The following is a 17,736-nucleotide window of genomic DNA, read 5'->3' on the forward strand; positions in this document are numbered from 1 at the left end:
GGCCTACTCATTCTGTGCAAGCTGTGTTCCTTCTGTAGCTGAATTATCCTGGAGTTTTTGCTTATGTCAGCTATGCCCTTTTATAAAGCACTCTACTCAGTGGACTGAGATTAAAGGACTATGAAATTTACAAATAGATGGGGAAAAGTTTAGCAATTACCAAAATGTTCCAAACAAACACAATGACTAAAAGCCATACCAAAGAAATATGACCACATTTTTGGTGTGGATCAGAATATTTTGATGAACTAAAATAAAGTATGAAGAGATAGAAGCATTGAGAACCTGTTTAGTGATGAGGGAAAACTCTCAGAGATGCATTTGTAGCAGTGAAATCTAAAATGCCTCAAGGATAAGAAACTATGGAGAAATTCCTTTACATGTGAGAGTTGAGACTCTTGAAATCTTAAAAATCCATGTAGTTCAAGATGTTTGGAGCAGATAAACAGATGCCGTAAATAGCAACCATGAAAGTTGTGTTTATGTTGTTTATTAAAACAATTAATTTCTATAGCACAAGAAATAAGACATCCACTTGCACATTGGTTAAACTTTGGCATTAGTCGTAATAGTAAAATAAGAACTTTTCCAATCATGAAAAATTATGCAACTCCTCTGGGTTGGAATATGGGCCTTAAGAATTATTAAAGCTGTAATCTTCTGTACCTGTGATTGTAACCTTCTTTGAACATACTGTCTTTGTGGATGATTAAGTTGAGGTCTGGAGTGGACCCTCACCCAATATATTTTTCATTATAAAGAGGAGCAATGAAGACATAAAAATGAAAACAGGGAAAGGACAATGTGAAGATACAGGAAGACCTAAGAACAACTCAAGAAATCCCTGAGGCCCTGAGAGGTTTGGGGAGAGGCTGGAACTAATTTTCCTCTCCATCCTTCAAAAGAATTTAACCCTGTTGATAGTTTCAGTTTTGTATCCTAGTCTACAGGACTATCAGATAATAAAAATGCAACTACTTAAATAAGTCACCAATTTGTGGTTCTTTGTTTTGCCTGTCCTCACCAACAGGCTGGCTATCATTAAAATATATTTTTTCCAATTTCACTTATTTATTTATAGAATTTTCCTGAAATGACCATAAAGAAAAGAAGCAGCAGGGAAATTTTAATAACTAGAAGAGTAAAACCAGATTATTACTTGTAGTAATCTGACTTTTTATTTGATTTAAGACAGGAAAACCTTAGAAAATATAATCTTATGTATTATATTTTGATCATAAAAGTAATGGTTTTATCATATTTTTAAACTGTCAAAAATGTGAGTACTCTATTAAACCATAATTTACACTAACCAGAGAAAATTACTGCTATAATTCTACTCCTTCGAGGATAGTCTTTAAAAATGGCATATGTGTGTGTGCAGCTATATTTATTTTTGAATTTTCTGAAGGAATAGTTTGAGGATTTTCAAACCCTGCTGTCACAATAGGAGAGAGGATAATATATTATTCCCATTATTTCTATAACAGGATACATATCAGCAGGTAATCAATACGTTGTATCTAAAAAAGTACACATAATTCCATACTTGTGTTTGAATTTACTTTAAAATATAGTTTCAAAAGCATGGCATGCTATTCTTGCACATTGAAGTGTTTTATTTGGAGCAGAACATAAAACAATAATACAAATGTGGCTCTCATTAAACAGCTAATATTACTTCCTCACATGATGCTTTGTAAAGTGGTTTATAAATGATGTGTAAATGCTTCAAAACAACGCTTCAAAACCAAGGCATGAGCCCATGGTTCTATGGTAAGAGGTAGCCTGATTGTGGTTGTCTGTCCCATTACAAAGACTCTGGGAAAATGCCGAGGACTCAATAATGAGGTTATTTCCTTTTAATGTTATTTCTCAGAGTGAAACCCCAAATCATACATAAGTAGCCTTGGTTGTAGCTAGTTATAAGTATAGTAACTAGATGGTTGAATTCTGTTCCTTTAGAGCATATCTTAAAAATATGGCTTCAAAAACTAATGATGTCCCTGTAATCCTAGCTACTCAGGAGGCTGAGATCTGAGGAATGTGGTTCAAAGCCAGCCAGGCAGGAAAGTCCTTGAGACTTTTATCTCCAATCAACCACCAGAAAACTGGAGGTGGCACTGTGGCTCAAGTGGTAGAGCAGAGCGCTAGCCTTGAGCTGAAGAGCTGAGGGACAGTGCCCAGGCCTAGAGTTCAAGCCCCCCACCGACAAAAAAAACCCAAAAACAATAACAACAAAAACAACAACCACAGCAACAACAACAAAAAGCTAATGATATTTCACACTTAGTCAGATATCAGATTGCTAGACTTAGCATATAAAAGAGAGAATATCTGGTTAAGTCTTAATGTTAAGTAAACAGAAAATAATATTTTAGTATCAGTCTATCCCAAATCCTGCAAGTATTAATGTCAAGTAAACAGAGAATAATATTTTAATACCAGTCTATCCCAAATCCTGCTTAGTATATAACTGAACTAGATAATTGGTGCATGAATCTAAAATTGAAATGGAGTAGTCTTTCTTTTAGATAGCAGTGACCTAAGCCTAAACATATGTTTACTAAGCTTGAGAAAATTTTGTGTTTACTAAGTTTTTATAGTAATTAAAGAGAAAAGTTATCTACTCTGATCATGGGGATGGCTTCATCTCAAGTCAAATAAGAATAGTAAAAGAAACCACTTCTATTTTCTCATGTGAAGCTTTGCTTTTTTTATAGTGTGAACTTTGTTTTTTGAGAGAGTGAAAATTAGGTCTGATATCATCAATTATATATTGAAATAGCTTGTACAAACCTTCCTTGAGAAGAAAGGCAACTCTCTAGGAAACTCTATCTTGACTTGCTTTGCTCTACTACTGAATTGCTAGAGATTATTTAGGTTGACATGTTATAAAAGATAAAATACATTATGTAATTCTAAGGGAGTTGTGTTTTCTTCCTAGTGACTAATTGAAATATGAGTGGAAATGATGGTCTTCAAACAACTATATAAGGGAATATGTGGTTTTTAGCAGATGAAGAGTAATATTCCTTTTGGGAGAGAAAGCATGGTGGAGAGATGCCAAGATCAGAGATCATGGAATTTCATTCTGTATGACACATTTGGAGAGTAAGAACAAAGTGACAAGTTTCCATTTCAACTGTGAAAGAGTAGCCCTTTGGAGTTCTGAAGTCAATATTTACCTTTCAAGGGAAACAGGTGGTGGGTGGGTATGAATTTATGTAGATAGCTGTTAATAAGAATTTATAAATCACAGAATCTAAAAAACTAGACATGATACAAAATCCTTCTGAAAAATAGGGAGATAGAAATGAAAGTGCTGCTAAGGAATGGTAAATACTGAAAATGTATTCTGGTTGGGGGAATGGCAATTTGAAGAGGAGGGAAGGGGAGGTAAGTAGAGGTCTGAATGTCTGAAGACTTCACACAGGAGCCTGAAGATCCAGGGCAGATTATTTTCAAAGTAAATTGGCTTTAAATCACCTGTGAGTAGAAAAATAAATTATGAAGAGGCAAACTGCCAACTTTTGGTTTAGGAGATATAGTAATAAATTTAACATAGCTCAAACTTTAGTACTAGATATAATTATAGATTAGTGAAGAGAAAGGCGAGGCATTATTTAGTATCATGACATTTACAGAATATATATTTGCAGAGTATAGCTCTTTGGGAACAGTGTACAGAGACTCCAAGTTACTTCTTAAAGGTCATGATTGACGCGGTGGAATCAAGCTAAGGTTCATAAAATAAAGGGGTCTTTCATGACATGAAGTAAAAGAGAAAGAAGCTTGTTTTTCCCCTCAAAGTATTATTTCATTATTGGCAGAACTGAGCTGAGACTCCTAATCACCAACATAAGCTATTTCACATACAGATTTAATGGAGATGAGAAAGGAAAGCATGGCTGTGGTTGCACCCCACAGACCTCTGATTAAACATAGAGAGATCCCACGACAGGATGTAATACTTAAAATTCCAGGAACTCCCATTTCTAAATGGCTGAATTACTGTTTTCTGACACCCTGTGTCTCCCTTACTGTAGGAATGTGTGTGGGAGATGTGGGTGAGGACGGGGCTCTGGGGGTATAGGTACAGCTCCCGCTGTGGCTGTCATGGTTCTCATGGTTGTCATGAAGCACAAATATTTTGCTAGAGAAAAGTCTCATTCTGCCCCAGTTGCCCTGAATCCTAATAGTGCTCCACTCAATCCACGATCTTTCTTTGCCTATGGGAGAACTCTAAGTTCCATGAGGTCTTCTCGATCATGATGTGGTGTCACATGTAGAGTTTGCAAACATGACAGGTCATTTTGAAATTTGGAAATATCCTAATCGTGTGTTTGTGTGGTGGGCAGGGGCACTAATGTATGTAGGTGTATGAGGGGAGGGGTTTACATGAACCAAAACCCACTTTGGGTTTTTTGATCTCTTGGAACGTAGACAACAAAGTTGTTTGAACAGGAACTTGAGTGTTTCTGCTTTTGATTCATAAAGAGAAACTGGAATTAAGTAGTTATTATAGCCATGGCATACTCAATTCTGAATAATCAGCAACTGATTGGATAGCGTCCTAAAGGTGGAAAAATGAAGAATGGAGGCAGAATAGTGTCATGTTTGGTAGCGAACATGGATCACAGTCATCTAAATGAGAGAAGAGAGGAACAGAGGACATTTTAGGAGGGAAGACTGTCTCAGAGGTGAAGGTGTAACCACTGAAATGAAGGGTCAAAGTTCGTGGTAGATATTGTCACAATGCAAGAGTTTTCACTTTAGTTATTCAACCTCTGTAGAACCTGAGGAATCTTCCATTTTTCAAGATGTTTGTTGCAGAAAGTCTAGCTACATCCTGGCTACATCCACAGCACATCATAAAAATTATACTTACGGTGGAGAGTTTTTAATTATTAGAAATTAAAGCACACTTAATGATGGGTACATTGCTAATGTGTTACACCACGACTAGGAATCATTAAAATTGTTTCTCAGAAAGTTAATTAACCATAGTCCATTATTTCTTGTTTTTACATTTTTAGTATCATACTCCTTGAATGTACCACAAACAGTGTGGCCCTGTCAGTTGGTGTATGGTATTTACATGAATATTGAAATGGAAAACTTGTGAGCATTGGCCTATATTTCACAATACACAAACAGATTTGAATTTGATTACAGACTTAATTTTACAGTTTAACTGTAAGTTTTCGAGAAGAATACACACAGACTATATGCCGTACTATGCACAAAACTAACTCAAATTAGACAGCATACTTAAAACAAATAAACTAAAACTACAACATTTCTAGAAGAAACATTTTCTTTGAAGTTGACAATTTGTGTGTGTGTGTGTGTGTGTGTGTGTGTGTGTGTGTGTATGTGTGCTGGTCCTGGGGCTTGAACTCAGGTCTGTGTGCTGTTCTTGAGATTTTTTTTTTTTTGGCTCAAGGCTAGCACTCTACCACTTGAGCCATAGCTCTACTTACAGGCTTTTGTTGGTTAAGTGGAGATGAGTCTCATGGAGTTTCCTGCCAGGGATGGCTTCAAACAATGATCCTCAGATTTTAACCTCCTGATTAGTGAGGATTAAAGTCATGAGCTGTTGGTGACCAACTATTTTTTTTTTTTTTGTAAATCAGAAAGCAACACACACACAGACACAGACACACTACACAACTTGGGCTTCAAGGTTAAACAGTATTTATTCACAATGAACACTATTAAAAATATGAGGAAAGCTAGAGATAGTAAGACAAATATTTTTATGTATATCAGATAAAAGAATTATTTTAAACAAGTGAGTAATTTAAGAGAAATTCAATTAAAAGTGAATGCAATTCTATGCAGGGTCTTCAAGAAGAAAGCATGGACAAAAGGCACTGGAAACAATTCCCTAAAGAAATGTGCATTAGTAACAAATAGTTACTACTTAGTCCTCACTGGAATGACTGAAATTATATTGAATAGCAGTAGTAAAGAGTGAAGAGATATGAAAGCATTTTTGATTAGGCTTGAAAAATAACCTTGTGGAAAATACCATAGCTCTTATTAAGTAAAACCTAATTTATAACCTAGCATTGCTGCTCCTAAGTATCTCTCCAGTGTCCAAAGCCATATTAAAACTGGGTGTAAATGATGCATACATGAAATTTTAACACTTTGGAGCTCGACACAAGAATAATTGGAAATTTGAGGCTCCTGTGTCTATTTAGCAAGACATTGTCTCAAAAATAACGCAAAACAAAACAAAAAATGAAAACAAAATACATTAAAAAATCTTTTGTATTTCAGTTTTTTCCCAGGGAAAGAAAAGGCCCCCATCTCAATAGAAAAAAAGGTACCCAATGTTAACTATCATTGAATCAGACCAGGTGCACAAGAGGTACACTGAGGTGTGGGCCCATCAGAATACCACTGAGAAACACAGAGGCATCTCAAAACACACAGAAAATGTAGGAAAGCACCCACACTTTTGCACATTGTGCAAAAAGTGCACAATGGATGGATGAGGATGAGTAACACACAGGTGGTTGCCTCTGTGGTCAGGTATGGAATATTCTGGAAAGGGATGGAAAAAACTGCCTAGGATGATGGGGATGTTTTGTTTTAATTGTGGTTGTATATATGATTGGATGTATGTAACTTAAACTCATGAAGATGTACATTGAAAATGGGAGCATTTGGGACCGAGAGTCTGACTGAAGAGACTAAAAGCTTGCCTATCAAATGCAATGCCAGATTTTAATCCCTGGCTGTACCAAAATAACACCAACATGAGAATTTACCTGGTGCCACAATAAAAAAACAAACAGTTTATTAAATGGCTTGATTCTAAAATTAATACCAAACTGATAACTTTTTGGCTATCATTGCAATAATAATCTCCCACATGAAGCACTTAGAAGCTCTTTTGTACAATGGAGCTCTTGTTCTGAGAAGGGCATCAAGTCCTTTAGACATTTAACGACAACAACTATGGCTTAAAGCTGGGTAGAAAGATGAATGTAGAAAGATGAATGATAAAAATGTCCCACCATAGAAATATACCTTCCAGGAAGTAAATACTTATGGTTCTATATTAAGAGATGACTTGAGGAATAGTAATAAGAAAGAGCCAGTGAGTTCTGAATTCTTCTTCTCTCTTTTCTCTCTCTGTCTCTCTCCCTCTGTCTTTTTCAATCTTAGAAGTAGCTAGTTAGAAATTAGAGAAACTTAGGGGTCCCTAAGATTGAATTTTGGTGTGATATTAGAGATAAGTTGCTCTGGAGGAAGTAAGATAGAAATTTGTTCACAAGTATTTTAGCTGATCTAATTTTTTCTTCCTACTTCTTTGTCTCATGGTTTTGTTAGAACTCATGCAGTGTAGAATCACTAGAGCCTCTATGTATCTATAAATTTCCTTGTTCTAAAGTCTAAATATATAGATCTGTAAGCATTTATTGAATAATAGGCTTAAACTTTATTTTGTATGGAGTAAATGGTTATATGGGGTAAAAATGGTTATCCAATGAATTAATGGAAAATTCTCTTCACAAATTTATTAAGGTATCCATGTCGTTCCTAAATTCTAAAGATGACAACAGAGTTTGTGATTTGTTTTTGTTAGTGATGATCATCAAAGACAACCTCATCCTATAAGCTGATTTTGAAATCAATTGCTGAATTCTTAAGGATCGTAGAAAACTTACTAAAGCCTGGGCTTCAGAAATAATTCTGCCTTCTGTGATCCCTTCTAAAGTTCAGTCTTCTTGAATGGCACCCAGATTCCTGCTGCTCAAGCATGCACATCATTCCTCTTGCTTTGTAAGGACATAGAGTCTAACTCTTCTGTCTTCCACTCTTTCTTTCTATTCTCCTCGACAATATTAAAACCTTTACTTTCTCTATTTCTAAGACATATAGATTACAGCAAATAAAACTAGAGCTTTTCATGTCATGCCCAGTCTCAATTTCCTCTTAGTTGCTTCTTTCATGAGGGAAAGTCACGATGTAGAACATCAAACAAGTTTGCTATGACTATTCGTCCCTTAGTGCCTGCAGTGTTCTCCCTGCCTGTGATGTTGTGGCATGTTGATGTAAAGCCATGTTCTTGCAGTGAGTAAAGGTGAGGATATATCAGGCAGTGAAGTGGAATGTCTGACTGGAATGAATCATTTCGCTGAGTGAATCTTGTTTAGTTAGGACCATCTCTAGCTTCTCCGTGGCAGCTCATTTGTGTCAGATGACAGCTCTTGCTTGCTACTTCTCATCCTCTCTGTTTTCTTCCATATCTGTGTTCCTAAAGCAATGGGTCATGCCTGACCCCATGTCACCAGCTGACCCATGTCAGTCAATTATCCTTCTAACAAAGTAATTGAAGACATCAGAGATCTATGTGTTGTCATTATCTTGTACAGATGCTCATCTCCCTCATTCTTCACTTGATAAAAATCTGTCTTATCAATCAGGATTTAGTTCTTTTCTGTTATATGAATGCTTCCAAAATATCCCACTAAATCTATCAACTAACCACCTGGTATTCTTCTTTTTCTTCACCTTCTCTTTCTCACTTCCTCTTTTTGCTTTATATTATGCGCATTCCTCTTTCCTCCTGACAGGATGGACTCTGTATAGTCATGATGTCAAAAGCATGTCATTTCATTTGTTCTATATGTCTCCTTAGTGAGCGAATAAGTAGATGGGTCTTTAAATATAACTTCTATCCACCCTTTAGTTTGAGGAGACATTTGTTCAATGTGATAGCTCTATTTACCTGAAATTAGCCTTTGTTTAATCTACTGGAGGCATTTGATCCAGCAGGCTAAAGAATTGGAACAAATCTGGACTAAGATCCCTTTTGATACCTTTAACATTAATTCCATTAGGTGAGTAGGATGGACGTTTCTAACTAGACAAATCTCCCCATATATTCCATATAAAAGCAAAGTTCTTAAATAAAAATTTATAAAGGTACCTAAGAAAGAGAAGAATGGCACCACAAAGATAGTCCCAGTGAACTGAGCAACAGAAAGTTAGAAGAAAGGCACGAGTCAACCATACAGATACCCAGGGATGTATAAGAACAGTATACCCCACCTAGAATGATAGAGAGATGCTTAAAAACCTGTGAAGAAATACACCAGTAGATTTTCAAATTAAATTATTCCACTTTTCTTATCTAATTAACATACAACAAAAATAGCTGCCATTCCTAACAAAGATCTAAGAGTTTTAGAGGGCAAATGATTAGAAGGAGAATTTGATTTCCATAACATTCCTCTTATAACTTTAGGGTTTTTATTTTAATTGCAGGTTGTGTTTAAACATCACATCAGTAAAAGCATGAAAATGTTTTAATGAATTCTCATCACACACAGTGAGGGAGATGGCATCCCTAGCAGATGAAGCGAAGGTTCGGTGTGCTTCGTGATCATTATTTTCAGATAATATTAATTAAGTCACCTCCTGTGCTATAGTGGAACTTAATAGTCCACAGTAAGTATGGAGCAGATATTGTCCTTGACCTTAAGCATCACAGGAATAAGACATATGGCATTGTTTCATATGTGTTCAGAATAAGAAGTGACTAAAAATTGTGACATGGTACTTATGAATCTGTAATTGTTTGGCAGGAAGGACCTATTATCACTACTTATTTACTGTCCATGCAATTCAAGGATATGTTTCCTTCTGTACATTATGGACTATTATTCCTGTAGGGTAGAACCTTTTACCTTTCCCTCCAAAAGTGTTAGGGCATTTCATATTTTTTTCCTAGCAATATAATGAAACTGTTAGTTTAGTCTTCAAGAACTGGCCACTTTAGCTTTGTTTTAAGTTGGACCAATTTTATGCATCAATAGAAGAAGACTGGAAAATGCTATGGAACATCAGTATTTTCAATTATAGATCCATTGCACATTGTAAGCTATTGGTAAAAGAAAGATGTCTGTCTCCCATAAAGCAAGAGTCTCAGCAAGCTAACAGTTGTATGTGTCTCAGCTTTCAGTTGGTGTAACAAAACAACAGAGATAACTTAGAAGTAGGGAAGGTTTATTGGGATCACAGTTTCAAGGGTTCATCGTGTTGGGGTCTACAGTGAGGCGGAACATCGTGGCTAGGAACACATCGGAAAGCATAGCTCTCACCTCATGGTGGCCACAAAGTAAAGAAAGAAAAGGGCTGGGGCCACAAGTCCCCCTCGACGGCACAGGAAGTGTCTGCAGAGCTGTGTGTTCTGTAGGCTCACAAGAAGGGTCTTGCCTCACACTTCCAGTGTTTGGTGGCTCCTGGCATTCCTTGGCATGTGAAGACATTATCTTAATCTGTGCTGTCTTCACACCATTTCCTTCTGGATGCTTCTTGGTGTCCTTATGGAGAACATTTGTCATTGGACTTGAGATGTATGTGTACCAAGTATCATACTTAGATCCACAACTTACACTTGGTATTTTGAGTGGACGTATTTCTTTCCTTTCTTTTGAAGTTCTTTAGTTTAGAGCCCTGATAAAGCTGTTAAAGGTTTATATTTAGACCCCAGTAGGTTGGCAACATAATTTAGCAACATGGAGAACTTTAAGCCCCTTGTGTTGACTGAATTATATCTTCTCACCTCTAGTTGATAGGTTAAATCCCTTACCTGCAATACAACTGTATTTGGAGATAAGACATTTAAAGAATTGAGAGGAGGATCTAAACCTAATATGATTGATGTCCTTATAGGAGGAGGAGGTCTCAGGGATGCCAGTACACAGAGATGGACCATACGAGGACACAGAGAGGTAGAGACCATCTGCATGGCAGGAAGAAAGGCTGCATCAGAAACCAACCCTGTCCAGACTCCCAGCCAATCCTGGCCTTGGGATTCCAGCCTTCAGAATGGTGAGGAAACAAATTTCTGATGTTTTAAGTCTTTCAGCCTACAGTACTTATATGGCAGCTTGAGCTCACTAATAAATGCCCTCTATGCTAGACTTTAGGAAGCTTGAAGAAAAATTTAGAGATTCCTTTTCATAGCTTTGTAGTCCCTTGTCTGCATTCCATGATGAAATGTTAATCCTAGCATACTACTATCTTCTGCTTTTCCCATTTCATTGTCTTCCCACAATAATCAGATTTTTAAAGCTGCTTGACATAATTTATGGGAAGAACAGGATTAAACAAGTCAAATTTATGGGAAGAACAGGATTAAACAAGTCAAATTGTAAGGCAAGAAATTGGTACAGTAACACAAAAAAAACCATCAAGAAGACAAAAGACAGGGAGCTGGTGTGGAGTTATCCATTTTACTTTTGTTTCTGTGTAGATATGTTTCTGTACATTTCAAAAAAGTTAGTTAGAATTCTTCATTTTGTTCCATGGCATTATCCCAAAATATCCTCATCAGACATTATGCTGCCAAAGATAAATATAAGCTCGCTCTCCTTGCTCTGCTCGCTGTGGACCATCCATCGACACAGGTTCAAGGAGATGCCACTTAACAATGCCTCCATGAGGCTGCGGCTCTCATCAGTGTTGAGATTCACACAGCTGTGTTTGTAGAGTGAAGCCTGTAGTCTGATGATACTTAGCTTGCAAAGAATAAACCACACATCTGGAAAATCATGGGAGAAGAATATGCACTTTATGGAGAAAAGAGCCACTTAGCTTCTTTCTCCTTAGAAGTACCTAAACAGGCAAATTATGAACGTGGCTGCAAATGAGATAATATCTTTTGCAGAGGCAGAATGGTTTAGTTTGCAGTGATAGCTGGTCTCTGACTCAGAAGAGCTTCAGAAAGTCATTGCAATCAGCTTTCTGCCTTTGGCACCCGGTCAAAGCTGACTGTCCGCTTCTTGTTCTGTCCAAAAATCAGTGACACAACTTACTCGACTAGCTAACCCAGTATTTTATTTAGAAGTATATTGATAGTTTCTCCTTGACACCAAGTTTCCACATTCTGACTTCAATGACTCTGATTCACCTTTCTCAGCCTCCATTCTCAATCCTTAACTTTTCCCCGACAATAAAGAGAGGCTTCTTTGTCAGACCTAAGACCTCTTGGCTTTCCGGTCCCAATCTGCTTCTCTATTGTTGTAGGTGTCCACTGGACTCTACTGTCTATAAGTCTAGGTTACTTGGAAATCAGTACACCCAATTTATATCTTTCCTCCTGTTTTAATTTTAATTGCCATCTGCCTCTCAGAAATCTCCCTCATCAAAACACATTTATCCTTTCTTTACGTGTGCTCATCATCTCCTCCATCCTCAATCTTTCCCACCTGTTATCTTCCCTGTATCACTGAAAAGCAATCACTTCCGGGTAACACAGCATCAAAAATCTAGACCGAAGTCAAGTAAGCACCACAAACCTGTAGCTCCCAGAAAATGGAAGAGACAGAAACATTCTCTCTCTGTTAGAGAGCTGGTGAAGAGAATCATGGTTCACTTACAACTTCATTTTGGCTCAAAGATACTAACAGGAGACTTCACAGTTCTTGAGTCTCCCAGTGCTACAAGGAAATGCATTTATGTTCTTTTAAACCAATGAGCAGGTGGTAATACCTTCCAGAAGCCATTGAGAATTATAGAATCCCGAAAGCATGAGTCTTTGTTTCAATGCCATATTCCAAAGCTGGGAGCAGTATTAGTGTCCATCAAATATTGGTTGTATAGAGTGAACTCTATTATTCTTTTTATGTAAAACTGCTATTAGTTATGTTTTCAAATGTTATGGATCTGTGTTCTTTCTATTAAGGTAGTGTTCTTTGCCATTTTCTATCCATCACTAGACCTGGCTTTATTTATGTTCAAGAATATTTTAGATAATTCTCTTTTGTGATATTGGTTACCACTACCTATAAGTTCAGAATCCTTTATCTGAAATGAAATGCTTGGGACCAGACATATTTCTCTCCCTCTCCTCCCTCCTCTCTCTCATACACACACTACCCCCCACAGATATGCAGTTTTTTAAATCTCTGGCTTCATTGTAGGTTCAAAAATATATTCTGAAATTTTATCATTTCAGAATTGTATTTATTTGAATTATATTTATTTGAATTGTATTTATGAGCCTCATTTGGTTTTAAAAAGTTCATTATTACTTTTCTTTTGTGATACAAGACTACAGTGTTTAGGAAGTAGATGGTGCATTTTGTGTTCTTATGAGCTGAATGTCCAGAAAACACACAGGTTTATTGAAAAATACCTACATTTTTAAAAGATGGCTTTTAACATTGAACACAAATGAAAAAGCAAGACACTATATATATATATATATATATATATATATATATAAACACCTTTCCTATTAAGTTCCAATAATTACTAACTACTGCTTTGAATAGGCCTGCATTACTGTAGTCTGAAAAATTGAACATGTCATTCTTAGAATGAGAGCCAGCATTTGTATGTAGCTTGGAGACTTCTAGGAGCTTTGTACATGAAGTGTTCTCAGGAAGCTTCAAAGCAGACTTTCATCTTTTCTTTAGTCAGAAACATCTGTATGCTTTGTATACATGGAAAGTTCCCTTTGCTCTTTTCAGTTTCTGTATGCATCTCCATATCCTCTCATAGCCATATACCTCTAGTAGCTAAACAGGTCAAAAATGAAATTTTAACAATATAATTTAGCTTAGTCTATGGTTATCATTTCTAAAGAATGATTTTCCTGTGAGGATCAGCCCTATACTGAACCTCCCTGCAGCAACTCTATTCACAATGGACTCATTTTTATGCAACAATCCTCTATTTTACAATCTTTCTACTCACAGACTGGAATGCAGTTCTATGTAGAAAAATAAATTCTCATCTAGGATGGTGAAATGTAAACTCATGGCAGTTGGGTAGTTGTGAACATGTAATGTCATTTTTGTCTCTTATTGTTTTATTAAGATGTATCAGTATTGACAAATTTCCATTGCCTGTAGATGAAAAATGAAAACTGGAAGATATAATAGCAACTGCCTTCCAGTCATGATTAAATGTTAACTATATTATTTATCAAAGATGATAAAAGTATAACCAAGGACATCAAAGTTGTACCATCTTCAAAACCCTTCCTCTTCTGTGATCTTCATATTTCTGAGCAGAAAATTCAGTTTCTTTGAAGATGGCCATTGTACCAGAATCTTATCTTGAAATTATTGGACATATGCCAAAACATTTCAGACATAGTAGTATATCTTGTGGCTGCCTTTTTCAGTCTTGGAATTTGAAATCTTTCTGCAATTTCTTATGGATAACGTCTTTTCCTATTTTTCCTAATTACCATTAGACACATGATTCTACAAAGGCTCTTTCTTCCATTTGTCCCTCACCTGGTTTATGTAAAACACATATCATCTTAAGAAAGTCAAGAGGGGCTGGGAAGGTGGCTCAGTGGTAGAGCACTTGCCTTGCGTGCTCGAGGCCCTGGGTTCGATTCCTCAGCACCACATAAGAAAAAAGCCGGAAGTGGCGCTGTGGCTCAAGTGGTAGAGTGCTAGCCTTGAGCTGAAGAGCTGAGGGACAGCGCCCAGGCCCAGAGTTCAGGCCCAGAGTTCAGTCCCCACGACCGGACCCCCAAAAAAAGAAAGTCAAGAGTTTCAGGTAGAACCCAATGTAACCACCGCCAATTTGGTGTCCAGATGACTGGTGTTTCAAATGCCACCAAGATCACGTTTCTCTACTTCCCATCTGAAGTCAAAAAATACATAGGTCCTCCAAGGGAAGGCTTCTCCATGTATAAAATAAAGGAGGGAGGAATGATCAATCTGGGATTTAGGATGGAGAACTCATATTTCTGAAGAAAAGTCCTGGAAATATCTCTGGAGGAAAAAATTCTCTTCCTTCTTTAATGTTTTCTTCCTTTCTTTAATGTTTGTGTGTTGGAATCTAGGTTTTGATTTCAGTGCTGATCATTAGCAAGTATACACTTTAATGTGTTTTAGATTTACTTCATTTTTGTGAGTTAACAAAAAATTGAATTCGTATACCTTTTTAGATGTTCAGGAGCTTATCTGGGCCGACTTCTCTTTGTTTTAGGTTGGTTGATTCTCTTTGTTACTCAGGGAGAAATTTTAGGTAGGCCATTTACTACTGTGGGTTGTTCCAGTAGGAGATTCTACCGACGGAGATATCTATGGACAGATATGTTAAGAAAATTAGATAAGAGATATCACAGCTGGAGGCTAATCAGTTTTCCCATTCCTTTCCCAGCATCTTACCATTTCTTAACAAACATTAATTTGCCTATGTAATCTTAGTTCTAGGAGAATAATTTGGTGTTTAATGTCCTGTGTGAATAAATTGGAGTTCTTAGAGGAACATAGGCAAAGGAAATTCTCCAGACACTTTCAATCCTAAGAAATAGAAGCATATCCATGACATTGATAACCTGATGGTATACCACTAAGTGCTTTATAAAGATGAAAGGTCAGTAATCAAAGTTTTATCATTGGTAAACAGAGGCTATCAGGATATTTCAAACATTTTGATCTCTGGGCTTTGGAGTATAGAAGCTAAGGCCTTTCAAATGAGAAACTTTGCATTGAAGGCCAAGAAGAGAAGAATCATAGTATGTTCTTCAAAGTTCTTGCTATAGTATACTTGAGAGATAACTGCACCATACTGGTCTCTGGGGATCTCCTTTACTTTGTAATTGGTTGAACTGCTCAGAAATATGGCTTATGTCTCTTACAGGCCAAAAGGGCCTGGGGATGTTGAAGCCTTCTGCAGGAAATCTTTGGACCTCATAAAATGAGCTGACTTTCTCTGAACTACATACTTTGTAGTTGAAACCTTTAGTGTCCTGTGATTCTTGAACAAATGTCCCAGGAAGCTGGAATGATGGCTCCATTTTATGGATATCATAACTTTGGAAGGAAATTGCAAAACAGTATTATAAATTGTGGTAAGGGAAAAACTACCCATCAAGTATACATCCTATACTGTGCTTCCAAAGGAAGTGTGAACAGCAAATGGATTTTCTTTTCATTATTGTATTTCTTGTGAGTTGATGCTTATCTGAATATCTTGTTTTTTTTCTGTAGTGGTATTTATTGTTATAAGAAGTGCATTTTGTACTAGCTTTGTTTATTCATCACATCTACTTTCTCTATTTATTATTACATTTGTACATCTTTCCTATATGAGTCCTCCAAGACAATATAGACCATCACGGCATTGTATGCCTTCAAGAATTTTCATAGAACTTCTCAGTCTCAGAAATATTGAGGAGATGGGAAATACCTGAATGGTTGTTTTGGCAGCAAGGTCTGATTTATCCCAAGTACAACTAAAATGTCCCAATGGATCTCCATAGGTTTGTTCTTTTCTGTTTTTAATTTCTCCCACGAACGCTGTCAAATAAAAGTTATTCAAAAGTGCAATGCTCTGTGAGATTCACCTAATAAAATTTTTAGGAGGCCTCTAATACCACCTCAGTTTTTCATTCTTGGAAACATAGACATTGACTCTTTTATATCCTTCTGGTTTTACAGGACAGTGATACTAATCTATCCCAAAGCTTCCAAGCGTTTTGTGCCTCTACACTCTGTCCTTTTTAGAAACCTCTATCACCTCATAGTATATTTCTTCATTCTTCAAGCAAAGAATCTAGTTTTGATATGACTCCTTTGTGAAGAATTTCCTATACCTTACATATATTTCCATTGATTTTATATTTACATGTTATCATAAAAAGCTGTTAAATAATTGTTGCCAATATGAACCATTTTGTTGTTCAAGTATTTAATTAGGTCTTAGAAGGCACCAGGGCATGTAGCCCTTGTAGACAAAACAGGAACCCCCAAATACCTGCAAGTGCATTCTTCCATACTAATATTTAAAAATGCCATGCCATATTTATCTAAGTTACTGCTGGTACCTGTTACTTCTCTCTCTATGGGGTCGCTAGTCCATAGCATTTTCCACCTACCAATAATATATTATTTCATTCATCCTCTCTGTGATTAGGTGAGGGAGATTTATACTTAAAACTCTGTGTGTGTGTGTGTGTGTGTGTGCCTGATGGAACTCATGTGGAAAATGTTAATTATGACTAGTTCTCGCTAAGTAATCAATTAATTTGTCATCATTTGATTTAGTTGCTCAGGGATTCCATCTTGGCTTTCAGTAGCACACAGGTTTTGGTCATTTGTTAACTAATGAACAGGATCTCTGCTTCCGCCTCAGTGTTTCTAGAATCTGATCTGCGGCTCCCTTATCACTTGGTATTCGTTTGCCATTCTTTCCTGCTGTTCTCTGCTGTTTATTTCCTATGCCTTTCAGCTTCTGGGCTTACATTGCAAGACCAGTCTCCGGAGTGGTTGCTGAAGTCACTGCAAATCAACAACTTCCCCATGGGAGTCATGCTTAATTCCTCACAAATGCCAAGATGCTAAAGTAGGATTTCTGTGCATATGCTTGTCTAGGTGAGCATTTCGTGAATCATCAACTCATTGTAGTGACTAAATTGTGTGCTGGAGGGTGAAAAACGCCACAGAAGATCATTTTTTTTCCCATGATTCTTACCTTAGTTATAAGGCGTTTTAGGTAGAACATAGTTGGATAACTAAAATATCAGGTTTGCTGTGGTAATACAGTAAAAGTTATTACATATAATCAAAAAAATCAAAAAAATAAAAATAATCAAATGCTTGATAAAATTATTATTGTTGCTATTATTATCATTGAGGTAACCTTTTAAGGAATACTTTTGCATAATATATTGCTCTGTCTAGATGTGGTTTTCTCCCAAGACTTCACGTGTTGCAATCTTGGAACCCCACTGTG

This window comes from Dipodomys spectabilis, unplaced genomic scaffold (assembly GCF_019054845.1).
Source record: "Dipodomys spectabilis isolate Male_0828 unplaced genomic scaffold, ASM1905484v1 ptg000032l, whole genome shotgun sequence".
NCBI classification, from domain to species: Eukaryota; Metazoa; Chordata; class Mammalia; order Rodentia; family Heteromyidae; genus Dipodomys; species Dipodomys spectabilis.